Raw genomic sequence first — 14,416 nt, 5'->3', positions numbered from 1 at the left:
ATCCTCAGTTTTGAACCATTTTATTCTATGTAATAAGTCTGTTTTTCTAGGCTGGCAGGCTAGAAAATGAACTGAACAGTAGAGGGGTATCCATTTCTGAAGGCAGCAACTCAGAGGGCATTGATGGTGTTAAGGATTACTCTAAAATTACCAAGATGCAAACAACTGTATGTATGCATGTGGCTGATTCGCTTTGTTGTACAAAAGAAACTAACACAGTATTGTGAAGCAATTATACTCCAATAGACATCTATTTAAAAAAAAGAGAGAGATCTTTTGTGTCTATAAGTTTGGCTGTTTAGTTTGCCATTGTGGATCTGAATCTATTTAGAGAAACTACAGTTTTTTATGAGCCCACCTCTTATATTAGCAGTTGGCTGAGGTTACCCAAGAAAAATGCCACTATTCCTGATGGAAAAATACTCAGGCAATTACTATTAATTTAACCTGCAGACTAACCAGAATGTCTGCCAGTTTATCAACTGAGTTTATTTACATATACTTATCATGTTCACCCAGAAGACAAGAAACTAAGAACTTACTGTCAAGGATACACAGTTAAGTGTTTCGAACAGTTTTGGTGATCAAGTCTCAAACTCTGTGAAAGAACCTTTCCGAGGATGGACTTAAGAGGCTCTACCAAAAGGACATCCTTTCTACAAAGGGACCATATTTTCAGAACTAGGGATTTGAATATCTATCTAACCCAGATTCTGCCCTGGTAATGGAAGATTTTAAATGGTGGCTGCTCCAGAAATTCTCAGCCAGGGCATCACCATCCACATAGGCTACATTAGCTTTTACTGATAAAGTTCTTTGTGCACCAAATTGTTCCCCTACAACTCTATTCTTAAATCTGGAACTTCTAACATTAGGCATACCTTTGGATTTTTGCTACATGTTTTAAAGCAAACATGCTTACCAGGAAGAGTGATTCATTAGCTGTTTTCAGCTACAACAAATTGGTAGCAACAAATTGGTACTAGCACTGTAGAAAAGTATCAAAAGAGATAAAAGGGGGCTCTGAGATAAAGTTGTGACTTGTACTAAAAAGAAAATTCCTTGCTCCACCTTCAATTAATGTCAAAGAAAAAAGACTCAAGGAGACAGTCTTCCCTCCATGATATAACAGACATGTAATAAAATTATTCACCTAGACAGGAGTTTAGGGGCTGTAGGGAATATTTGGCCTTATAAAAAGCTTCATTATTTCCAATTACATAGGAGAAGCTGAGGATATATCATGTTTACAAAAAGTCTGCAAAAAAGCAGTTTTTGTTTCTTCCTTAATAAAGCTTCATGGTAAAACCTACTATTGTTAAGAATGTTATAGATTTACTCATAGACACCATGGCTACAGTATAAATGTAGTTCTGGAAACTCACTCCTGGAATGGATATCATAAAAATATTCACTCTATTTAATTCTAAAATAAATTCATTTCAGATCCAGTTAAACAGGAATATTTTTATAGTAATCAGAATTAAGTGATATTTGCTGTAACAAACAAAAAATATTATTCAAGATCTAGTCTACTCCTTAGGCTTTTCTTAATTAGTAATGGGTTTTACATATGCTCTCAGTATCAGGACAAGAGAAAGGCCCTAAATAGATAAAAACTTCTATTTCTGCCTATATATACCCCTTTCATTGGGACTCTGTGATTTGGAGAAGACGTCCCTGTTGCTTGGGTCACTCAGTTCAATTTTGCCTTTAAATGTGCCTGGGGCCAATTTTGTCAATCATATTAAAAGAAACTAGACTCATAAAGATTATGGATAGAATGGGAAAAACGTTTCTTTAACCTTCTTTCATCTCTTTCATACTTTGGCATGTAGCCTGTATTAGTGTCCTGAAATCTCAACAAGTTACATGCAAAAAATTATTCCAAACAGGAAGCAGTTGTAAGAGAAAGTAGAATTTGTAAAGCTGTATCCATTAAAATAAAAAGTACCAAACTTTTGATTTTCTTTCACAATGGCCTAGACTTGAAAATTGGTGCATTCAATGAATGCATTCTTCGGGTGATGATATTTCAAAGCTGAAAATGAGGATGCTTGCTGTCAGCTTTTAATCCAAGGTTAAACATCAGTGCAAATTTTCACCCTTGACAACCGTGTCAAACAGTCATAATTTATAGTGATATACAAATGTTCATCATAAGTTATACAAAGGATTTTTTTGCAGTAATGATATTTGTCTTTTCTTCATATTTTTTATTATACTCCCACACAAGTGGGAGTGCCAAAAACAAGAGATTTGTGTTCCTAATGTTAACTTACCTATATTCAAACCTCATACAAGAAAAAAAACACACTGATATTTCCCAAGAGACTATGAAATATTGATGAATTTACAGAATGGGATAATCTAGATTCTAGAAGATTCACAATCACAGTTGGATAATAGCTTAGTAAATAATGTAAGTAGGGCTTCCCTGGTGGCACAGTGGTTAAGTATCCGCCTGCCAATGCAGGCGACACAGGTTCGAGCCCTGGTCCGGGAAGATCCCACATGCCACAGAGCAACTAAGCCCATGCACCACAACTACTGAGCCTGTGCTCTAGAGCCCGTGAGCCACAACTACTGAGCCCATGAGCTGCAACTACTGAAGCCTGCGCACCTAGAGCCTGTGCTCCACAACAAGAGAAGCCACCACAGTGAGGAGCCCGTGCACTGCAACGAAGAGTAGTCCCGCTCGCCGCAACTAGAGAAAGCCCGCGTGCAGCAATGAAGACCCAACGCAGCCAAAAATAAAAATAAATAGATAAATAAAATAAATTATTAAAAAAATTGTTAAAAAATAATGAAAGTAACCAAATGTTGGAGAACAAAAAGCACTAAAGTCAACATGGATTTAATTAGAAATCTTGACTGGGATATTTGTAGACATGGATTATGTGTCTAACTCATAGATGAGTCATTAAAATATTGTTTAGAATTTTTCCTTCTCCATCTATAATAATCAGAACACAAATAACTGAGCTATTGGCATATTACAAGACGCTTTTATGGAAAAACACATTTGTTCAGAACTAGATGTCTGAAATGATGCATCCATAACAAAGAAGACTTTAAACACCTGAATCCAGAAGGAACAGAGAGAAACGTCTCAATTGGACAAGTACTCATGTGGAATATTCTCATGTTGATAATCTAATAATCAGAGATACTTTGATGGAGAGTGAGAGGCAGCCAGATGGTTGTATAAGGAATGTTCTTAAATGTAATAAAATATTTCCCAAACTTTTTCAAACAATGAACTAGAAAGAGTATTAACATGGGGATGGAGATGGGGTGGGGAAAAGGAGGTGGGAGAGAGAAAATAACTTTCTGTAAACTTGGTCAGTTAGACATATACTTACAAGTCAATTACTTAACAATATTTTATATAGGTTGGAAATTTAAAAAGTGATCATTACTAGATAATTATTCTTTAATTCTTTTAGAACATAGAGATACATTTTGTTGAGATTTCATAATCAGATCTTGAGGTTAAAAGTGTCATAAATTCAGACACAGCGGAGCTAGAAAAAAGCTATTGAGTAAAATAAAGAGAATGGCAGTTAATTTGTTCTTAAATTAATACTGGTTGGGCATCAGTTATTAAAGTATGATATTAATGAGCCAAAATCAATAAATTCAATCACTTTAGTAATCTATTAGGGTTTTTGTTCTATGGTACTAGAACACATTCCTAATGGAGCTATGACTTCTCATTTTTCTCAAGGGGGGCTGGGAGAAAATATGGGTGAATAGAATTCTAGGTAAAGGAAATGCTTAAAGTGGTTGTCCCACAGAAAGGGATAAATGGCACCTGTAACTAAGAGTTACAGGTATATTTAATACATCCTCCCAATTTAATAATAATAATAAACATAATTATATATAACATTACATTTCCCCAAAGTCCTTCCAGAGCTTAAATGTCATTATTAGCCAAAGCGAATCAGTGCTGACAGAATAGGAAGAAAATCATTACTCCTATCTTATGGCTACTACTCCTCCCTCTTTCCAGGGTCTCCTTAAGAGATGGCACTAGGTCTTGTGGATTTTCATGATCACTTGCAGGCCAGTACTTCCCAGTTACTATTACCAGCCTGACCTCTCCTAGGAGATTTAGATTCCAGATGCCATTTTCCTGAACAAATCCAATTGAATCACTAAAGGTACACAAATGCAGTATGTCTTCCTCCTTCAATGCGCTTCACCTTTTCTACACCTAATTTCAATTTGGGGGACCACTGTTCATTCATCTAATGCCTCCTTAAAACCAGCAGTTGCAACTATAAAAATCTCTCTTTTCTCCCAATATCTAGTCAACGTCACTAGTTAATTATTTCCCTATTCTGACTTCTCCAACCTTACAATCGTTGAGCTAATTTCAGACCATTTGTATTTCCCACTTCTAACTGATCTCTCTACAGTTTTAACCCCCTTAGATTTATCTTCCTCTTTATTACCACAATACTGCATTCAAACCACTAAGTTAAACTTTACCAGGTTACACTCAAATTATCTGCTCATGTATCTACTGCACCAGATTCTAAGTTCTTCAGGGGCACAAGCTATGTCTTATCCATCTTTACAACCAAAGTACTAAGTATGCTGCTGACACAAAAAAAAGCACTTAAGGAATATTTCTAGTAAAAAATTCAGGTATGTAAAAATTATACCAGAAATTAAGTTGCTATTATTAGTTTTAACATGGTGAGCAGATCTTTTTATTGTAAGTAATAATGTTGTCAAATTTAACATAACTAACTTGACATCTTCTCTAAAGTTTATATGATACAGGTAGAATTTGTGCTTTCCAAAGGATGTCAATAATTCTTGAAAAAACTAATTTTTATTTTCATGCTTTGCGTCAAGTGATGATGCATAATAACATGGTTATGGTAGAAAAGACTAAAAGTAGTTTAGAGCTATTTCTTTAACCTTCCAATTTCAATTTCTACACACTTTTAAAAACATGATTCCTGAGAAATAAGACAAATAAAAGCGTTTCTACTGGTTATAAAATATTATGATGAAATAGACATCTTTCTTTGAATATATAGCTAACATTTATGAATTTGAATTTTTCTTTTGAATTAGTTTTCTGTTCTCAAGGTGCCAAGCTTATCCCCATAGGTGTCTGCATTTTTACTATGTTGATTTTAAGAATCAACACTACTCTAGAAAAACTGCACCGTACCTCAGGCTTTATTTCACTAAAATCACCCTAATCCAGCACCTTCCAAGAATTAAAAGATAAGAAATGAGTTTCCAGTTCCCTGGGCCTCACACATGGGTTGACTTAAAAAGTCAAAGTGGACTTTGAAAGAATGAAAACTGTAATGAGTCAGAACCATGAAAACCACACTTGATTAGCAAAGCTGTTGGGAACCAGAAAGAAGAACATTACAATTCAAAGGAAATTCATCTTCATAGCAACTCAGTTATTGTCAGATAGTTGTTTTACAGAGAAAACCACACCAAAGACCTCCTCCCCAACTTGCTCCGGAAACAGACACACGCCAGGCTTCCTTCAAGTCTGCTGAGCAAAGCAAGCCCACAGCTGGTGAAACTACCCCGGTTAGAGGACAAAACACATGTGGGACATGAGTCCATACCTTCCATTTCTCACCTCATTCTCACCTTTATCTAAGTATACTCTTTGTGATCTTAAACGGAATGACTTCTCACCAAATGTGCAAACTCCTGGTGGGGGGAGAGGGCACCTCAATTAAGAAGCTATCCAGGATAGCCTCATCCACCAGAGGGCAGACAGCAGAAGCAAGAAAAACTACAACCCTGCAGCCTGTGGAACAAAAACCACATTCAGAAAGATAGACAAGATGAAAAGGCAGAGGGCTATGTACCAGATGAAAGAACAAGATAAAACCCCAGAAAAACAACTAAATGAAATGGAGATAGGCAACCTTCCAGAAAAAGAATTCAGAATAATGATAGTGAAGATGATCCAGGACCTCAGAAAAAGAATGGAGGCAGAGACCGAGAAGATGCAAGGAACATTTAACAAGGATCTAGAAGAATTAAAGAACAAACAAACAGAGATGGGGGCTTCCCTGGTGGCGCAGTGGTTGAGAGTCCACCTGCCGATGCAGGGGACACGGGTTCATGCCCCGGTCTGGGAAGATCCCACATGCCGTGGAGCGGCTGGGCCCGTGAGCCATGGCCGCTGAGCCTGCGTGTCCGGAGCCTGTGCTCCGCAACGGGAGAGGCCACAAGAGTGAGAGGCCCACGTACCACAAAAAAAGAAAAACAAAACCAAACAAACAGAGATGAACAACACAATAAATGAAATGAAGAATACACTAGAAGGAATCAATAGCAGAATAACTGAGGCAGAAGAACGGATAAATGACCTGGAAGACAGAGTGGTGGAATTCACTGCTGTGGAACATAATAAAGAAAAGAGAATGAAAAGACATGAAGAAAGCCTAAGAGACATGTGGGACAACATTAAACGCAACAACATTCGCATTATAGGGGTCCCAGAAGGAGAAGACAGAGAGAAAGGACCGAGAAAATATTTGAAGAGATTATAGTTGAAAACTTCCCTAACATGGGAAAGGAAATAGCCACCCAAGTCCAGGAAGCGCAGAGAGTCCCATACAGGATAAACCCAAGGAGAAACGCACTGAGACACACAGTAATCAAATTGGCATACGTTAAAGACAAAGAAAAATTATTGAAAGCAGCAAGGGAAAAACGACAAATAACATACAAGGGAACTCCCAGAAGGTTAACAGCTGATTTCTCAGCAAAAATTCTACAAGCCAGAAGGGAGTGGCATGGTATACTTAAAGTGATGAAAGGGAAGAACGTACAAACAAGATTACTCTACCAGGCAAGGATCTCATTCAGATTCAATGGAGAAATCAAAAGCTTTACAGACAAGCAAAACCTAAGAAAATTCAGCACCACCAAACCAGCCTTACAACAAATGCTAAAGTAACTTCTCTAACTGGAAAACACTAGAGGAGAAAACGACCTACAAAAACAAACCCAAAACAATTAAGAAAATGGTCATAGGAACATGCATATCGATAATTACTTTAAATGTGAATGGATTAAATGCTCCAACCAAAAGACACAGGCTTGCTGAATGGATACAAAAACAAGACCCATATATATGCTGTCTACAAGACACCCACATCAGACCTAGGGACACATTCAGACTGAAAGTGAGGGGATGGAAAAAGATATTCCATGCAAATGGAAATCAAAAGAAAGCTGGAGTAGCAATACTCATATCAGATAAAATAGACTTTAAAATAAAGAATGTGACAAGAGACAAGGAAGGACACTACATAATGATCAAGGGATCAATCCAAGAAGAAGATATAAAAATTGTAAATATATATGCACCCAACATAGGAGCACCTCAATACATAAGGCAACTGCTAACAGCTGTAAAAGAGGAAATCAACAGTAAAACAAGAATAGTGGGGGACTTTAACACCTCACTTACACCAATGGACAGATCATCCAAACTGAAAATTAATAAGGAAACACAAGCCTTAAATGACACAATAGACCAGGTAGATTTAATTGATATCCATAGGATATTCCATCCAAAACCAGCAGATTGCACTTTCTTCTCAATGCGCACGGAACATTCTCCACGACAGATCACATCTTGAGTCACAAATCATGCCTCAGTAAATGTAAGAAAATTGAAATCATATCAAGTGTTTTTTCTGACCACAATGCTATGAGATTAGAAATCAATTACAGGGGGAAAAAAACGTAAATAAAAGAAACACATGGAGGGTAAACAATACATTACTAATTAACCAAGATATCACTGAAGAAATCAAAGAGGAAATAAATGAATACCTAGAGACAAATGACGAAGAAAACACGATAATCCAAAACCTATTCAATGCGGCAAAAGCAGTTGTAACAGGGAAGTTTATAGCCATACAAGTCTACCTTAAGAAACAAGAAAAATCTCAAATAAATAATCTAACCTTATGCCTAAAGGAACTAGAGAAAGAACAAATAAAACCCAAAGTTTGCAGAAGGAAAGAAATCATAAAGATCAGAGCAGAAATAAATGAAATAGAAACAAAGAAAACAATAGCAAAAATCAATAAAACTAAAAGATGGTTTTATGAGAAGATAAACAAAATTGATAAACCATTAGCCAGGCTCATCAAGAAAAAGAGGAAGAGGACTCAAATCAATAAAATTAGAAATGAAAAAGGAGACGTTACAACAGACACCGCAGAAATACAAAGCATCCTAAGAGACTACTACAAGCAACTCTATGCCAATAAAATGGACTACCTGGAAGAAATGGACAAATTCTTAGAAAGGTATAATCTTCCAAGACTGAAGCAGGAAGAAATAGAAAATATGAACAGACCAAATCACAAGTAATGAAACTGAAACCGTGATTAAAAATCTCCCAACAAACAAAAGTCCAGGACCAGATGGCTTCACAGGTGAATTCTATCAAACATTTAGAGAAGAGTATATAAACACATATATATATAAAACAGATAACCAACAAGGACCTACTGTATAGCACAGGCAGCTGTACTCAATATCTTGTAATAACCTATAATGGAAAAGAATCTAAAAAAGAGTATCTATCTATCTATCATCTATATATATATATATATATATATATCACTTTGCTGTACACCTGAAACTAACAGAACACTGTAAATCAACAATATTTTAATAAAAATCGGAAAAGAAATGTCAAAAAATAAATAAAGAGAGAAGCAATCCAGGAACCTACTAATGAGTTATACATTCTAGTTTTGTTTCCTTGGGTTTTCTAGTAGCTAAGTGCAAAATTATCACCTAACAAGGGGTATTTGGGGAAATTAAATAGGTCAATTTCACAATGACTAGAACCTGATGATGGCCTAGTGTGGTCCTGAGAAAAAAGCAAACCCAAAGTTGTTCATTACACTTTATTGCTACCATGTAGTCTTCATCAACTAGCATCCCGTTTCTTTTTTTTTTAATTTTTATACAATTTTTAAAGGTTTATTTCCATTTACAGTTATTACAAAATACTGGCTATACTCCCCATATTATACAATATATCCTTGAGCCTATCTTACACCCAATAGTTTGTACCTCCCACTGCCCCACCCTACCTTGCCCCCGCCACTGGTAACCACTAGTTTGTTCTCTATATCTGTGAGTATGCTTCTTTTTGTTATATTCATGAGTTGTACTTTTTAGATTCCATGTATAAGTGATATCATACAGTATTTACCTTTTTCTGACTTAGTTCAGCTGACTTAGTTCATGACTTAGCGTAATGCCCTCCAAGTCCATCCATGTTGCTGCAAATGGCAAAATTTCATTCTTTTTTATGGCTGAGTAGCATTCCATTGTATGTGTGTGTGTGTGTATATATATATATATATATATTTATAATATATATATTTTATATTATATACCACATCTTCTTAGCATCCCATTTCTAACTTAAGATTAAAGAATAGGTCTTTGTCATATCATGTCCTATTCATTTAAACCTGTTTCAGTATGTTTTTACCCCTCAGTTATAAATACAAGGATATTTTCACTAAAGTGACTTTTTCCTAAGATATGTTTTGCAGTGTTTGTTTTCTATATTGTTTCTAATAGAAGCTTTCACTTCCAAACCCTGAGAAGCAGCCTTTGATAACTGGCATTGCCAACCCTGGAATGATTAGGATCAAAGGTTGAATTGGGGAGGGATAGGGGCAGACACTGGGAGTAATAGTTTCCACGTACTTACTTGTGGTATTCATCTTTAGTTCACACAAGCAATTAAGAAATTAGCAAATGAGGTGCATTGCTCCTGTACTTCCCAGCATTTGGAAGAAAATTTCAGAAAATCAGAAGCCTAAGTCAGTCCAAGAAGGTGCCTTGGGTCAATATAAGGCAGCTCTTGATCTTGGAAAAGGTTTCTACTTTTTTTAAGCACTAAGAGATGCTTCATTTTTTGTTCCCTCTTTGAAAAATCTACTTTCGTTCTATATTTTTTAGCATTTTGACATATCCAGAAACACTTATCAACAGTACATTTTGTTTATGAAAACAGTATATTTTGAATAACAGTCCATGAGAACTGAGTAACTCTTTTAAAGAACTTCTCAGGCTCTGAGGACCTTGCCTAAGTTAGATTGGACAAATATCATACAAACCCATTTTGCTTTTTCTAATTATTTTTGTTCTGGTGTATCCCTCAGGTCAGACTTAACACACAGTTTCATTTTTCTGAGAAAGTTAAGAAGAGAGCAACAAGAAAACAGATCGGGTTGATCCCAAGTTCACTATAATTGAAAATAAATTTATGGGCTACAGAAAGAAAACTAAAATAAAATCTTGTATTTTTTTCCTAAGCCTCTTAAAATGAAAATTTTCCTCTTTTATAGAGTTTATGTATTTCTCTTTTTTCTTTATCTCTCTGTGTATGTGTGTGTATATACTTACACATATATACCTCTATTATCTATGAATATTGATACTCACACACATAAAAATATCTATGAATATCTAACTAACTAAATGGGTAATAGGTACATAAATGAAAGAGAGGAAAGAAACAAGGAAAAAAAGGAAGGTAAGGAACTAAACATGAAGTAAGATTTGTAGGTTACCTAGGCCTAGGGCTAGACAACAGGGATATTAAAATAATCAATCTATTGCTTTTATTTTACACAGGAGAAAATTATGCCTTAAGGAGGCTGAATGCCATACCCATAGCTAAACTATTCAGCACGAGTAGAATTTGATTAATGATGGGCTTCTTAAAGGTTTGATTTAAATACCACCAATTTATGATAGCTATATCTGCCTTCTCTAAAATTTCTCCCAGATTATGTGAGTGAGTCTTGATGTCCTTTTTACCTACTAAAAATATGTTGTTCCTGCATTTCTGGATATTAGGCATTTGGTTTGTATCACAGCTACAACTTACTTTGATATTATTTTTTACAACTGTATTAACTAAACTTTCACTATTATCTCTTAATTTGTGATCTAGAATATCTATCACATACCAAACAAATTGTGTCCTTTCTTGTGTTTGTAGGATCACAGTTTTGGAAGAGGGGTTGAAGGTGACTTAGTTCCTGTTCTTGGTACAAACCATCTCTACAATGAATAAGTCATGGAGTGGACTTAGTTTTCTCACATCTTATCGAGCCTTTGCAATGGCTTCCCACTTCTCTCCAGCCTCACCTTGTACCCCTCTCCAGCCCCTGCTTTCTACTCTCTAAGCTCTTCTTTTCAATAGACAATATCTAAATGCTAGTCTTCTTCTTCTACTCCGAATAGAAATCAAAAGCCAACATGTTTACTTTCAAAAGCCTTCTGTGACCTGCCCCATTATCGCCCCACCCCCAGACATACAGACAGGCTTCTTTGCTGCTCCTGAAAGATGCCAGGCAAACCTCTGCTTGTCGTTCCTTCAGTCTAGACAGCTCTTCCTCCCCGTAACCACAAGGTACACTGCCTGGCTTCCTTCAGAGCAACCTTCAAATGTCACTTTCTCAGTGAGACTTTCCCTGGGCACTTGATCTAAAATTTCAACACTGCCTGGGCCGTGCCACTGCCCCTTTCTGTGTGCTTCCTCTGCTTTATATTCTCTCCTTAGCTCTTATCTCTGATGTAGCATGGATCCAACTTGCTCAGCTCGTTTATTCTCTAAAGTAAAAGGCAAGCTCTCTGGGGTCTGGCATTTTGGTCCATTTGGTCTACCTCTGTCCACACACAGCCCAGAATAGGGCTTGACACTATTAATAGGTATTTGTTGAATAAATGAACAAGAAACTTAAGTTCTTTTTCTCACTGCATTCAGCGGTTGTTTAGTTAGAAAATACAACTTACTGAAGATTTTTTGGCTATGTGTTAAACAGCATTTCATTCTCATTACTGATAATCCAGACAAGTTTCCTTCATTTAAGGAGGGCCTATAAGAGAAGGTTAATATTTAAAGAATATGAATAATGCAAAGGGTGTGAAACAAATTAAGTAATACTCTGAACTCCATTTATGGGGTTTACAATAGGTTTTTATTATGCTTTGTGGTGTTGCTACTTCCTACTACTATATAACGAATGTCAGCTCCATACTACATCTAATAATGAGTGAAAAATCACTCCCTTTTAGCCACCAGCTCCAGAAAGTGGCATACCCTTCATGGGAAACCCCTGGTTTGTCCTGTCTGTTTTTACTGTAATTGTTTTCCTGTCTCTCAACACTGCAAAAACTTGCTTAAGAGCTGAACTGTTGGTTAACCTACCTCTATGAATCAACTCAGGCAACTGGATTAATCGTGAGCTGAGCTTTATGGGAATAGTTGGTCGATGTTTCATGCTCTCCTGACCTGAAAGACCTGAAAAACTAAGCAGAAATGTCCCAGGCTGAGGGTGGGAAAAGAGCAGATTTCTGTTCTGAACCACCTGGGGCTTTGGATGACTTCCACCTTCCCAGAAGCACAGCTAAATAAACGAAAAGCAATTCAGAAACCAGTAGATAATTTTAGTATAAGATGGTGCACCAAGGAGCTGAGCAAATCAATTATATTAGGGTTACCTTTCCTGTAAGGTCGTCAAAGATTCCTGTTCCAGAAACGGCCTAGGAGAGAGTTGTGGTTTGCTTACATTTGAGATTCCCTTTATTCCTTCTTGGCATCTTTGAGAACAGGCTAATCCAGTTTCATCTGCAATGTTTTGTTCTCCTTTCTAAAGCAAAGATGGTAACATTTTATGGGAGGCCATTGTCGGTTCTTAAGCAGAAAAGGCTCATTAATATTAAACTATCTGCCAAGATTACCTTGTTTTGGTCATTCCTGAGAATCCCTTCTTGCCTTCAAGAAGGACTGATTCCCTCTGGGTAGAGGATTATGATAGGAAACTGTGAAAAATAAGTATTTAGGGGGAACAGCACAAGGCAAGTATGGCTCTCACTTCATACTACAATTTGGACTTTATAGTAGCTTAAAAATTCAATAAACTTAAATTCCTGAGGCTATAATGCTGAAGTTAACTTTTCTGTTAACTTTCCAGATTTAAAACTCTATACCCATGCATATAAAAATATATATATTTATAATATTACCGTGAATGTAACTCAATTTTAAGAACAGTACACATTTTTCTTTGAAACGGACTAAATCAAAATTCATAGCTATTATTACGTTCAATAATAATTTTGTTGCTAAGAGCTCTGAAACTACATGTCATTAACTTGGGCTTAATTTAATGATGTGCCATATACACAACAGGAATCTTATATACTCTTCATTTTAGGTCTTGAAATAAAAAGCAGTATCCATATTACAAGCGTGATGACTTTAACCAAACTCAGCCTTTTCCTAGGAACACAGCCTCTAGCTTTTGTTTAGGGACATTTCACCTGCTTTAATAGTTTTCAGATAATGAGATAATGTATTGAGTGGAAAACTCTTGGAAGCTAATTTATTGTGACCAGTTGAACAAACACACATGTACACACCCTCTAGGACTGCAACACCCGGATCACAATTCTGAAGGAACACGGGGGGAAAAAAAAAATTGGCAGACAGACATTACTCTTGAGCTCTCTGAGGCTATTTCACCTACGGACGGACATAGAAATGTCCTATCGCTTACCTGGCTTGCCTCACGAAATGACTTCTCCTTAAACGAAACTCTAAACACATTACGATGATGAATTGTTTTTGGTTTTTTGTTTGTTTGGGGTTTTTTTTGAGATACAGATGGAAGGAAATTGACATTGCTGTGCTAGGATCTTCTGTAATCCGAACCAGCTGTTTGATAGGCAAAAGCCAAACTAAAGAAAGACAACCAGCTAGTTTTTGGATGACGTCCGCGTACCCATCACGTCTGCACCTGGATCTCGGTGGAAGCCGCCCCCCTACTGCGCTCACACCCAAAACCAGGCTCCAGACCCGGCTCCCTCGCCGCGAGCCTGCGGCCCCACATCCATGTCTCACTTCCTTTTCGCAGGCGAACCGCCCAGCAAACCCCGAATTGGTGGGAACACATTCCAGCAATAACAGCCCGGCTTCCCCCAGCTCACCAGCCTGCGAAGTTTCGTCGGCGGCAAGAGGTGTCAGGTTTCAGAGGTTTCCTGCCCCCTTCCCAAGCCTTTGGACTCCTGGGGTCCGACTCCAGCAACGACGGCCGGTTCCCAGCCCCTGCCAGTCAGGACTGCAAGTGGCCGGACTTGTAGCACCACCCCTGAGTCCGCGGAGACCGGGGATCTGGAAGGTTTGTGTGAGAAGAAGGCGTGTCTCCCAGTCCTAACGAGGACGAGCGGAGCGCACCTCAGGCTAATCTTGGTGGCGACTCAAAGGCGCTCGGCTTCTGGTTCACTTCTCTTCACTGCAGGGCTCCAAGCCCTAGCAGGCAGCTCATTTTTAGTCCTTTATTTTTGCGTGTTT

At 37.3% G+C, this 14,416-nt stretch overlaps 1 protein-coding gene across 1 annotated transcript in view; it reads right to left on the bottom strand.

Moving 5' to 3' along the window:
- Nucleotides 1–14,134, bottom strand: part of RAB27B (RAB27B, member RAS oncogene family) — a 57,084-nt gene extending 42,950 nt beyond the window's left edge. Inside the window, exon 1 of the mRNA XM_024756828.1 lies at nt 14,053–14,134. The gene's annotated coding sequence lies outside the window, so the exon portion shown is untranslated. The remainder of the gene's footprint in view (nt 1–14,052) is intronic.
- Between the last annotated feature and the right edge of the window lie 282 nt (nt 14,135–14,416).

Source organism: Neophocaena asiaeorientalis, unplaced genomic scaffold (genome assembly GCF_003031525.2).
Source record: "Neophocaena asiaeorientalis asiaeorientalis breed wild unplaced genomic scaffold, Neophocaena_asiaeorientalis_V1.1 scaffold133, whole genome shotgun sequence".
Taxonomy (NCBI): Eukaryota; Metazoa; Chordata; class Mammalia; order Artiodactyla; family Phocoenidae; genus Neophocaena; species Neophocaena asiaeorientalis.
This window is presented reverse-complemented; position numbering and strand designations above follow the sequence as displayed.